The sequence below is a fragment of the Erpetoichthys calabaricus genome, chromosome 9 (genome assembly GCF_900747795.2).
Source record: "Erpetoichthys calabaricus chromosome 9, fErpCal1.3, whole genome shotgun sequence".
In the NCBI taxonomy this organism is placed as follows: Eukaryota; Metazoa; Chordata; class Cladistia; order Polypteriformes; family Polypteridae; genus Erpetoichthys; species Erpetoichthys calabaricus.
In genome coordinates, this window is record NC_041402.2 from 32,074,093 (window position 1) to 32,086,424 (window position 12,332).

Consider the following 12,332-nt stretch of genomic DNA (forward strand, 5'->3'; position numbering starts at 1 on the left):
CACAACATGTGTTTTGTCCTTATTGGGGTTCGCCAGGTGTTGCACTTTTGCGTCTCCTTACTGGGTTTGAACCTCAGATGTCAGCACCTGAGGCAAAGACTCTGACATTGCACCATTAGCAGCTGGTTTGCTTATTTGGAAAGGTGAAGATCAGAGTCTTACATTTTTTAAGTCTGAATCTCAATCTGATTATTAAGTGGTTACCTACCAGGTAACACTTATATACAAACACACTAAGGTCTGTGTGCACACCGTTATAACTAAAGTGGAAGAAAATTAAAAAGAAAGAAAAACTTCTGATTTTGCAGTTCCAGTCCCAGTGAGGCATTATGCAGGTGATTTGCTGTTGGTATAAAGTCAGTATTGTGCTTGTTCTACATGTAATTATTGTATGGTGTACTGAACTCATAAGAGGAAATGGGCCTAATAATAAATGGAATGGAAATGAATAGCAAAGGCCAGCAGTGAGACAGATGTTTTAGTCCACAGATGGATGAGGACAGCTTCAGTAATAGAGGGGTGGAGATGAAGGAGATGAAACAGGCTGATATTCTAATCATATTTAATTCTTTTTAAGATCAAATGAAAGATAAATCCACAAGCTTTACTTTCAACTTAAGAAAAGGTTAGTCTTATCCATCCTCTGAACTGACGTTCTCCAGGGCAGGTGGCAGAGAGGTCCGTGTGGAGAGTCTGTGCGTTCTCCCTTTGTCTGTCTGTTTCTCTGATTTTCCCTGAAATCCCAAAGACAGTTCTGGTTAGACTGGTTGGTGGCCTTTGACTGGGTGTGTCTGGGTGTCCTGTCCTGTGATGGTGCTGGTTTTGTTCTGACCTTCCCCATAAGTCTCACATTGCATTAAGCACATTCAGACTTTCTCCATTACTGGGCTGTGGAGAGTAACAGCAGCCGTCCCCAAAGGCATGACAACTCTAAACTCACCAGAGTGTGAATATGTGGGCCTCTGGTAGCCTGCTGTCCTGTCCAGGCCTGATTCCTGCCTTGGGTGGGCTCTGGCCCCTCATGACTCTGAATTACATTGAGCAGGTTTGAGAAGGTTATGTAGAATATGTATAAAACAATTATAAACCTAAAGTGATTTAAGATACCACAATACCTTACCATTTTTATTTTTATTTTACATTTGGAGTACAGGATCACACCATGCATAAGGTGCAGACGCAGAACCAGCTGTAGTTGGTCTAAGCACATGTGGCAGAAAATGAGAGAAGGAACAGTAACATGAAACGGCACACACCAAATCGAACACCACCTGGCAGTCTTGTGGTTTAAATCCAATGCGTTAGCCACTACACCACACTGCTTGTCGACATGTCAATCTGCTGCCATTCTTAGGATACTGAAATTGTCTACCAAATACAATGTCACTTTAAAGGGTGGGGGGGACTAGAAACAAACAGAAGCATTGTGTTACGGAACTACATCAAAATGAAGGGTCATTTTTTTCCTTGGTTTTTCTAAAGCCACAGCTAGTGTAAATATGTTAATACAGCATGGTGGCGCAGTGTCAGCACTGCTGCCTCGAAGTATAAAGAGTCTGTGGTTTTGCATCCCTGGTGCTTAATGTGGAGAGTCTGCATGTGGGCCTGTTTGGCTTTAAACTGGCTCTGTATTGACTAATGAGCCAATCATATGGCTTCATCTCAATGCATTTCGGCCTGTAGTCATTGTCAAGAAGACCTGCTAAAGTTCAAATGGAGAATCAGAAGGATTGAGGAAGGAAAGATGATTTAAGTGACTTTGAATATGGCATAGTTGTAGATGCCAGACGAGCTGGTCTGAGTATTTCAGAAACTGCTGATCTACTGGGATTTTCACACACAGCCATTTCTAGGGTTTATAGAGAACGGTCTGAAAAAGGGAAAATATCCAGTGAGCGGCAGTTGTCTGGGCGAAAATGCCTTGTTGATGCCAGAAGTCAGAGGAGAATGGCCAGACTGGTTTGAGCTGATAGAAAGACAACAGGAACTCAAATAACCGAGGTATGCAGAAGAGCATCTCTGAAAGCACAGCAGGTTGAACCTTGAAGCAGATGGGCTACAACAGCAGGAGACCATACTGGTACCACTCCTTTCAGCTAAGAACAGGCAACTGAGGCTACAGTTCACACAGGCTCACCAAAATTGTACAATAGAAGATCAGAAAAACATTGCCTGGTCTGATGAGTCTCAATTTCTGCTGCGACATTCGGATGGTAAGGTCAGAATTTGGCATCAACAGCATGAAAGCATGGATCCATCCTGCATTTTATCAACAGTTCAGCCAGGAGAAGGTGGGAGTGGAGGATGCCATCATCTATATGCTACACCGATCCCTCTCCCACTTGGGCAGAGGCAGTGGTGCTGTAAGAATTATGTTTCTGGACTTCTCTAGTGCCTTCAACACCATCCAACCTCTGCTCCTTAGGGACAAGCTGACAGAGATGGGAGTAGATTCATACCTGGTGGCATGGATTATGAACTATCTTACAGACAGACCTCAGTATGTGCGTCTCGGGAATTGCAGGTCTGACATTGTGGTCAGCAGCACAGGAGCACTGCAGGGGACTGTACTTTCTCCGGTCCTGTTCAGCCTATATACATCGGACTTCCAATACAACTTGGAGTCCTGCCACGTGCAAACGTTCGCTGACGACACTGCTATCATGGGCTGCATCAGGAGTGGGCAGGAGGAGGAGTATAGGAACCTAATCAAGAACTTTGTTAAATGGTGCGACTCAAACCACCTACAACTGAACACCAGAAAAACCAAGGAGCTGGTGGTGATTTTAGGAGGACCAGGCCCCTCATGGATCCCGTGATCATCAGAGGTGACTGTGTGCAGATGGTGCAGACCTATAAATACATGGGACTGCTGCTGGATGATAAATTGGACTGGACTGCCAATATTGATGCTTTGTGCAAGAAAGGACAGAGCCGACTATGCTTCCTTAGAAGGCTGGCGTCCTTCAACATCTGCAATAAGATGCTGCAGATGTTCTATCAGACAGTTGTGGTGAGCGTCCTCTTCTACGCAGTGGTGTGCTGGGGAGGCAGCTTAAAGAAGAGGGACGCCTCACGCCTGGACAAACTGGTGAGGCTCCTATCAATCATGGAGAATCCACTGCATCCACTGAACAGTATCATCTCCAGACAGAGGAGCAGCTTCAGCAACAGACTGCTGTCACCGTCCTGCTCCACTGACAGACTGAGGAGATTGTTCCTCCCCCACACTATGCGACTCTTCAATTCCGCCCGGGGGGGGGGGGTAAACGTTAACACTATACAAAGTTACTGTCTGTTATACCTGCATTTTTATCACTCTTTAATTTAATTTTGTTTTTAATCAGTATGCTGCTGCTTGAGTATATGAATTTCCCCTTGGGATTAAGTAGTACTAGGGTGTTGTACCGTATTAGCCATTATGAATGTAGAGAAAAGCCAAGCAAAATGACACCTTTTATTGGCTAACAAAAAAGATTACAATATGCAAGCTTTCGAGGGAACTCAGGCCCCTTCTTCAGGCATGATTACATCTTGCCTGAAGAAGGGGCCTGAGTTGCCTCCAAAGCTTGCATATTGTAATCTTTTTAGTTAGCCAATAAAAGGTGTAATTTTCCCTTGGGATTAATAAAGTATCTATCTATCTATCTATCTATCTATCTATCTATCTATCTATCTATCTATCTATCTATCTATCTATCTATCTATCTATCTATCTATCTATCTATCTAATGCTGTGATGAATATTTTCTTGGCACAAAAAAAATCTCAATTTGTTGTCCCAGTTACCTTGACGTGCAAACTTTTGTGATATAAGAAGAAATCAGAGTGCCTGAAAAAAAAAATCATGAAGACACACAGAGATCCTGATAAAACCCACAAGGAGCAGAGGCCAGTCCAGAATTTGAACCCACATGGAAAGAGACCAGTCTAGAATTTGAACCCATGTAGACAACAACTGCAGTATGTCAAAATCTGAAACCAGTCACCCAGAAATGTGAGACACCTTCCTAAACTTCTCTGACACCATGCTGCATACCCATCACTCATAAATCAGGAGTTCTTTCATTTCGTGAGCAAGCTCTTTGAAATGGAGAAATTCCCAGCAGGGACATGCATTAGGCCCAGAACAATTAACACGTGTCTCCTGTGTAGGAGCACAGCTACTCAATCATGTCTAATATCCTGAGGACCTCACAGCACCCGAGTGCTCAAAATGGCTGTGTAATGAAAATGAGTATTTGATAATGAAATGAGAGCTCACTTCATACACTTCTAACTTCTATTTTGAGGCAGTCACTTCGAGTCTATAATACTGGCCTATATTAGTTACATTTCGTTCAAGACACATTAGCCAATGTTCAACTTTTGTTTTTTATTAAAAGTTCACTTTATATTTTTGCATAATGAGAGTTTGATTACTGGAAGTCCAATCACCCCTTGAGAAACTGGATTGACCAGCAGATAAATTAACCATTCATTCACTCATTCATTTTTCATACCCAGTTACATAATTCAGGCTCACAGGGAAAGGAGCCATTCCTGATGTCATCAAGCACAAGGCAAGAGCCCACCCTGGACACTCAGCAATGCCGAGCCAAGGTAGTGCGGTCAATTAATCTACACATTTGAGTTGGGAGGAGAGCTGGTATACACAAAGAAAACCCGGGTCAGCATGGGGAGAACATGCAAACTCCACATTGATGGTGACTCAGCCCAAGGACACCAATTAATCAGTAGGCCATCATGGGTAAATTATTGGAAGTAATTATTAAGGAAAAGACTGAGCAGCACATAACATATTAGCAAGTACTCAGCTTGGGTTCAGATGTACTAATATGAGGAAACATCGATAGCACATGGTAAGGGAAGTACAGTACATATGATGTGACTGATCTGGACTTGGGATAAGGCACCACATGAAAGGTTAGTGATCAGAGTGAAAGAAGTGGTAGGTGAAGTGTGTAGGTAGGTACAAATCTGGATCTAACACAGGAACTAAACAGTCATGGTGAGGGGAACTTTTTCAGAATGAAGTGATGCTAAGAGTGGTGTCCCTCAAGGGCAAACGATCTGGACAAGAATAAACTGTAATCAATAAGCTGGTTAAGTTTGCAGGTGATGGAAAAGGTGCTATATAAATAAAATGTATTATTATTATTGTTACTATTATAAAGATACCAAACAAGGTTTGAAAGACAGATGATGTAGAATCAGTTAAATTATTACATAGGCACTTGGACAGCACACAAGCTTGAACAGATTTGTGGCAGATGAACTTTAACGTAAGTAAATGTAAAGAATTACATGTAGAAAGTAAAAAGGTTAAATTTCAGTACACAATGGGAGGTATGAAACTGGAAAGTACTGCTGATGAGAAGGACCTGGGAGTCAATAGTGGACTCATCACTAAGTGACCGAGAAAGCTAATATAATTTTAGGTTATAGACAGGGCCGGCACCACCATTAAGGTGAATTAGGCATTTGCTTAGGGTGCAGCTCATAAAGAGGAGGAATCCCAGCCACACGGGTTAGATACCGAACAGTCGGTTGGCGCACTAATAAGCTTGGCCTAAGGTACAAATAACCTAACGCCGGCAGTGGCTATAGATCACTATGTGGGACATGCAAGTCAAGAAAGGTTGTGCTTAACTTATATAACACACTAGTGAGGCCTCATCTTCAGTACTGTGTACAGTTTTGGTCAAGAAAGACACGGCAGCATTACAAAAATTCCTGAGAAGAACAACCAGGCCGAGTCCAGGACTGAGCGGTACGATAGACTGAAGGACTTGAACCTTTTCAGTCTAAGCAAATGGAGATTAAGAGGTGACGTGATCAAACTGTTTAACATTATGAAAGGAATTAGCACAGTAGATCCCAGCTGTTACTAAATTCTGCAACAAGAACACGGAGACACCGTTGGAAACTGATTAAGGTCAGATTTCACACAAACGTTAGAAATTGTTTCTTCATGCAAAGAACCAAAGACACATGGAGTAAATGACCAACTAGTGTGGTGGAGAGCAGGACTCTAGGGACCTTCAGACATCAACTTGATGTTGTTTGGGACAATCTCAGTCTGTGGTTCTCAACGTTTGTTATTCCAAGGCCCCCCGGTGTACCTTATGAATGTATAAGACCCCCTTACCCCAAGCCACAATATTCCCTCTTGTGCTTTTGCTGCAGTTTGACAAAGGTGCTTGTGTTTGCACTTATATTTATTAAGAAAAGAAAACGTGTTGCTAGTGGTATTATACAGCCTGCTTTTTAAGCGTAATACAAAATGTTCTGATCTCACTATTACATTGTAACAGATATTCAGGCAGTTAAACTCCTCACTTTATCAATTTAACGACTCAGAGATTGGCTTGACACAAGGTGTACAAATCTCCAGTTTATTAACAAAGAGCAGGTGTGAAACTACAGGTAAAGGAACATAATCTTCAGCATGCAAATAACAAACAGTTTGGTAACAGCTTGAAACTATAAGCAGCAGTACAGAACGGTAACATTTTACAAATATAAACTTTCCGGCTGTGCTACCATAGGCTTAAACAGGCGGGATGAACTTTGCTGCATGTATTTGTGGCAGATACATTACTTACATTGGGAACGCCCCACTGTAAGGCGGCTCAGGAAGGACAAATATCACAAAGTAAACATATCTGAACATAACAACAGTTTACAAAATTGAAATGGCTAATAATTAAGCATTTTGCCCATCTTAACAAACATGACACAAAATTAATAGGCCATTACAAAATCAGCCTGTGTGTTTTTATTAAGCACAATTATTTTCACTAATGCCAGAATTTCATAATCATAACATGTAGAGAAAAGCCAAGCAAAATGACACCTTCCTGAAGAAGGGGCCCGAGTTCGCTCGAAAGCTTGCATATTGTAATCTTTTTAGTTAGCCAATAAAAGGTGTCATTTTGCTTGGCTTTTCTCTACATTCATAATGGCTAAAACGGTATAACACCCTAGTACTACAGATAATCATAACATAAAACCAGTAAGCATTTTTAAGGATAAATAATAACCAGTAATTAATAAAACATAGAATTTGTCATTGCAGATATTTTTGATAACCAAGGGCTAATATCATGAGCTCACTGGACAGGGCCATTGTTTTATCTTCTGTTTATGGTATCCTTTAAACTTCAGTAAGGCGCCTAAATAAATTGTATTATTATTATTATTATTATGATGGTCACTGGCCGGGGGTCCCAGGAGCATAGGGGCTCACGATGTTTCTGATGTCTATGTGTGTTTCTGTTTTGCTGTCAAAACAGGGGCGCCAGCGCACTTCTTTGCCTGGGGGTCCATGATGCTGTTAAGAGCTCCTTGCTCTTGGCTGTGCTGTACACATCTGAACATTCCTGCTGTTGATCAGTTCCTGGCTCTTGTTGATGGTCCCTGAAAAACACAATTGTAGATGAAACTTTATCTTTTGTACTGAAATGGGTAATCAGTAACTATAACAAGAATTTTGAAAGTTCTCACTATAATTATATGTTTACAATCTTTTTTGTTTCTGTCATTGACTCAAGGATTACTTCTTGTGATTTTTGTCAATTGAATGTTTAAACTTCTAATTTATTTATTTGTTTATGAATTTATTTATTTATTGCCCATGCCATAGCCATATAAACTTGTAGCACTGAATCATATTTTGCTTTATCTTATTACAAACAGCAATGTCGTTTAGAGGCTTCACATTTAGGGAGTGCAACGAATTGAAAGATTTAATTTAATTTTGGGGTGGAAATGGAACTAAATAACAGCCAGTACTAAGGTTTGGGGGCCTCTTAAATGATTGCTGTCTACCAGCCCACAACATCTTTGTTGGTAGAAAAAAGAAGACACCAAAGTCTGAAAAGTAAATAACAATGGTGAAGAACTTTTTATGAAGGAGTGAGGCTCAAACAGGAGAGCAGTAAGGATTGTAATGAAGAGAACAGGTCAAAAGAAATAATCTTGGGAACTATAGCACATGGACAGTTGTCCACCATACTCCCTTTTGGTTGTGTGTGATCTATTATCTGAGCTGCCCTAGCATTTAAAGAGACTTCGTCGCTAGCTGTTTGTGTTGAATGCGAGGTAACTGCTTCTTGTGTATTTCTCCTTCCCTCGCTGGAAACCCGACTCGAGCTTTACTGCCAATCACGTCTTACCCAAGCTTTACCAAACATTCCTCCATTCACCTCAAAGGTCAGGCCACATATCATCCTCTCCAAAGATTAAAGTGAAACCATACAGGAGGTACTCTGTGTTGTCTATGTCTCATTCCTCTTCACAATGAATTATAAATTTTACATGACATTTTAGTCTAGTGCAGGGGTGTCGAACTCCAGTCCTGGAGGGCCGCAATGACTGCAGGTTTTCATTCTAACCACCTTCTTAATTAGTGACCTGTTTTTCCTGTTAATTAACTTCTTTTGCCTTAGATTTAATTAACTCGACTCAGACCCCTTAGTTCTTTCTATTTCCTTAATTAGCAGCCAAACAATAATGAGACACAAAATGAGAAAACAGGTGACCAGCTAACCACATTATCTGAACATAAAGAAAGGTGAGGGTCTTGGTAAGGTTGATTTCTCAGGTCAATAGTCAGAAACAAAAAATCAACACTTTGGGAAATGTCTGCTGTAGCAGAATGAGAGCAGCAGCAAGCTATGGAATTAAGTAATGGGTTTAATTAACAGCAAGAATTGGCTTCTCATTAAGAAACTGGTTGGAGTTTGATGTTCCAGTTTAGCTGGTCATCTGTTGGCTCGTTTCACGTTTGGCTGCCATTTAATGAAGAAACGAATCAATTCAGAGGACGGAATCCTTAAAAACAGGGCTATTAAAAGGAAGGGAAAAGGAGTTAATTAGCAGTGAAAACTGGTCACTGATTAGGAAAAGGGTTAGAATGAAAACCTGCAGCCACTGTGGCCCTCCAGGCCTGGAGTTCGACACCTGTGGTCTAGTGGTTTCCCTTGGAGATTGGAACATGTTTATTTTAGGATATGATACAGTATCAGGGAGTCGGGGGGGCTTGTCATTGGAGTGTATTGAAGCTGGTATATGAAATCAAAAAGCCCACCAAGCCCTGATCTCCCCTCTTTTTCATGTGCAGAACGCTTCTTCACTCCTTCCTCCATATTGCTGGTGCCGGTGTTCTGCCAGTGGTCTTCATTTGTATTCATGGCAAGCCCCATAACTCTGTGCGACCACTTCTCAGCATTATACCGAGAAAAGGAGGCAGTGCATTAGAATAGCCCCCTTGCTACATTATTACTGACAAACATGGACAAATGTAAAACAAGTGTTTGCTAATTCCCTTTTTTCTATAACTCCACCAAATTTCAATCAAATGTGTCGAGCCATTTTTGAGATTTTGGGGGCATTTCATTTCTTTTTTGTGGCAGAGGGTTTACCCCTAAATATAGATATATCAAAATGTCCTTTGTGACAGAACCACTAGGTGGTGTGCCAGCCACCCAACCCGATGCAGACAGACGCAGGAGGCACACTAATAAAAGCACAAGCTTTTTATTTTCTTTTCTTCACTTGTGGGAAATGTCTTCCCCATTCCCACAAGTATAACACAGTACCACACAATACTCTCTTCTTCCTCTTCTTTTTCTCCTCCACTCCTCCTCAGCAAGCTTTGTCTCCCTCCTCCCAACTCCGGCTCATGGAGTATTCTCCGCTGGCCTCTTTTATAAGTGCTTCAGGTGCTCGTTGCCCCACTTCTGACAGCATTTCCAGGTGTGACAGAAGAACTGCCCACACGGGCTCAGGAACAGCTGCAGCACCCCCTGGCAGCGCCCCCCAGATCCCAACAGGACTGTGTCCAACTCCATCTCCCATGAAGTCCAAGGCATGGCTGCCACCCAGGGGGGCTGCCATCTCGCTTTCCAGGGAAAGCAATGCTCAGTCCACACTAGATCTCCTGGTCCTTCAAAAGAAGAGGTGTCCCGGCCATCCATGACACCTTTCTTAGCTGATTGCTACTGACTTAGATAATAACAATAATAACTCATTACATTTATATAGCTCTTTTCTCAATACTCACTTCAACCACCACTAATGTGCAGCATTCACCTGGATTGTGTGATGGCAGCCATTATTGCACCAGTATGTTCACCGCACATTAGCTGTTAGGTGGTGAAGGGGTGAGAGAGATAGCCAGTTAGAGGCAGGGGATGATTAGGGGGGGGCAGAATGCCCAGGCCATGATGGGAAGTTTAGCTGCCAGAACATCGGGATACCCCCTACTCTTTATGAAGGATGCCCAGGGATCTTTAATGACCACAGAGAAGACACAGACACAGAGAGTCAGGATCTCAGTTTTACGTCTCAGCAGCACAATGTTCCCCATCACTGCACCGGGGCACTGGTATCCACACTCAGACCACAACGTAAGTGCCCCCTGCTGGATTCACCTACACCAGTCTGCCAAATTTCAGCTTTTTAACCCTGTAAATGGGAAGCAGTGTATTTGTTGATGAGTGAGTGAGTGAGTGAGTGAGTGAGTGAGTGAGTGAGTGAGTGAGTGAGTGAGTCGGTCAGTCAGCTTTGCATTTTATATATTGAGATAGATAGATGTACAAGAAAAAGACAAAAAGTACACACCGGAAGACAAAAGCACCACTTAGTATACCCACAGAAATAAGAATACTGCAGCAAACACAACACTTGCTTTTAAACCTACGATTTTAATTCCCATGATGTGGCTTGATGACTGCCTCCTAGTGGTCACATATGCTGGTTAGTTTTTGTATCGCATTCTCAGTCTTTGCTTTGGCTCTCTTTCTAAACTTTCTCTTTATAAGGGCCTGTTCAGCACAGAGGTCTAATTAAACGTGAAGCCCACCTCGGTCTTTCTTGTTTTCTGCTGCTCCTGCCTTTGCTCTTCTGACGCTCCTTCACCTCTGCATTATTGTGATGGTCTTGTCTTAACCACGTGCTCCACCGTTACTAACTAATGACCACATGAAGATCTTTCATTTTGCTGTTATTTAAGTGTTTTTGCTTTCAGTTAATATTTTATTAAAATGTGTATTTTTTTCATTCAGTCAGTCAGTCATTCTCCAACCTGATATATATCCTAACACAGGGTCACGGGGTCTGCTGGAGCGCAGGAGGCAAGGCAGGAACAAACCTCGGGCAGGGCGCCAGCCCACCACAGGGCACACATACCCACACACCACGGACAATTTAGAATCGCCAATGCACCTAACCTGCATGTCTTTGGACTGTGGGAGGAAACCCATGCAGACATGGGGAGAACATGCAAACTCCATGCAGGGAGGACCCAGGAAGTGAACCCAGGTCTCCTTACTGCGAGGCAGCAGCGCCACCACTGCACTACCGTGCCGCCCTTTCTTCATTCAAATTTTCACTATCCAATTACATTTACTTTGAATAAATCTTTCAGTGGCGCCAGTTGTGTAATCTTGCTTATAAATGACCAATTGGTTCATTTGCTGCGAGGCGTCTGTGTGCTCTCCATGTGTCTTAACTGGTAATTAACAGTTGTATCTCGACCTCAGGTAGCCATTTGTGTGAGTGGCCTTTGAGTTGGGCTCTTGCTTCTTGCATTGTGCCCAATGTTGCAGAATTAAGGTGTTTTTAAGACTGTAATGAATTATGGAGATGAGAGTTCTGTAATTGACTGCAATGAGAAGGAAACACCTACTAGTCTTAGGAAAGAAACTTGTGTTAATGTCTAAAATACGCTGTGCTTTATTTACTTGGAATGAACACTTAAAAATCAGCCAGTGAATGTGTGTGCATTAGTGTAACATGCCGACTCATTATTGCCAAATATGACGTACTTATGTTCAGTAAACTTCCACACAATATCCACTTGAACTCGGTTTATTCCCAAGGTAGAAAATGGGCTTTTCTCGTAACTTATTATTTGTTTTTAAGTAGAAAAAAAACTTTCCTGTTCCTGCATTTCAGCTGTGTGTGAGCCATCTGTGAAACACACACTCTGAACACAATACTTTTGTCTCGGCGTATAAATGATTCATGTGGTTTTTGTCAAAGCAGCATTCTTAGAAAATGGTTTGCAGCAATGCTGAAGGTAGTGATGAAAGGTATTTATAGTAAAAAGCACAACAGCTTGAATGTGAGCTGAAATTGGCTGGAATTGCTGCTGAGGGTTTAGTCTGCTCAGGTGTGAGGGGCTCTCATATACTTCATTGGCCACCTTTGGCCATAAAGGGGAGGCTTTAACGTTTGCTTTTTATGTACACTTTAAGACATGCAGAAGAACTGCCTAGCTGACTGTGTTTTCATAGAAAGTAGAACCCATTCACTGTTTTTCA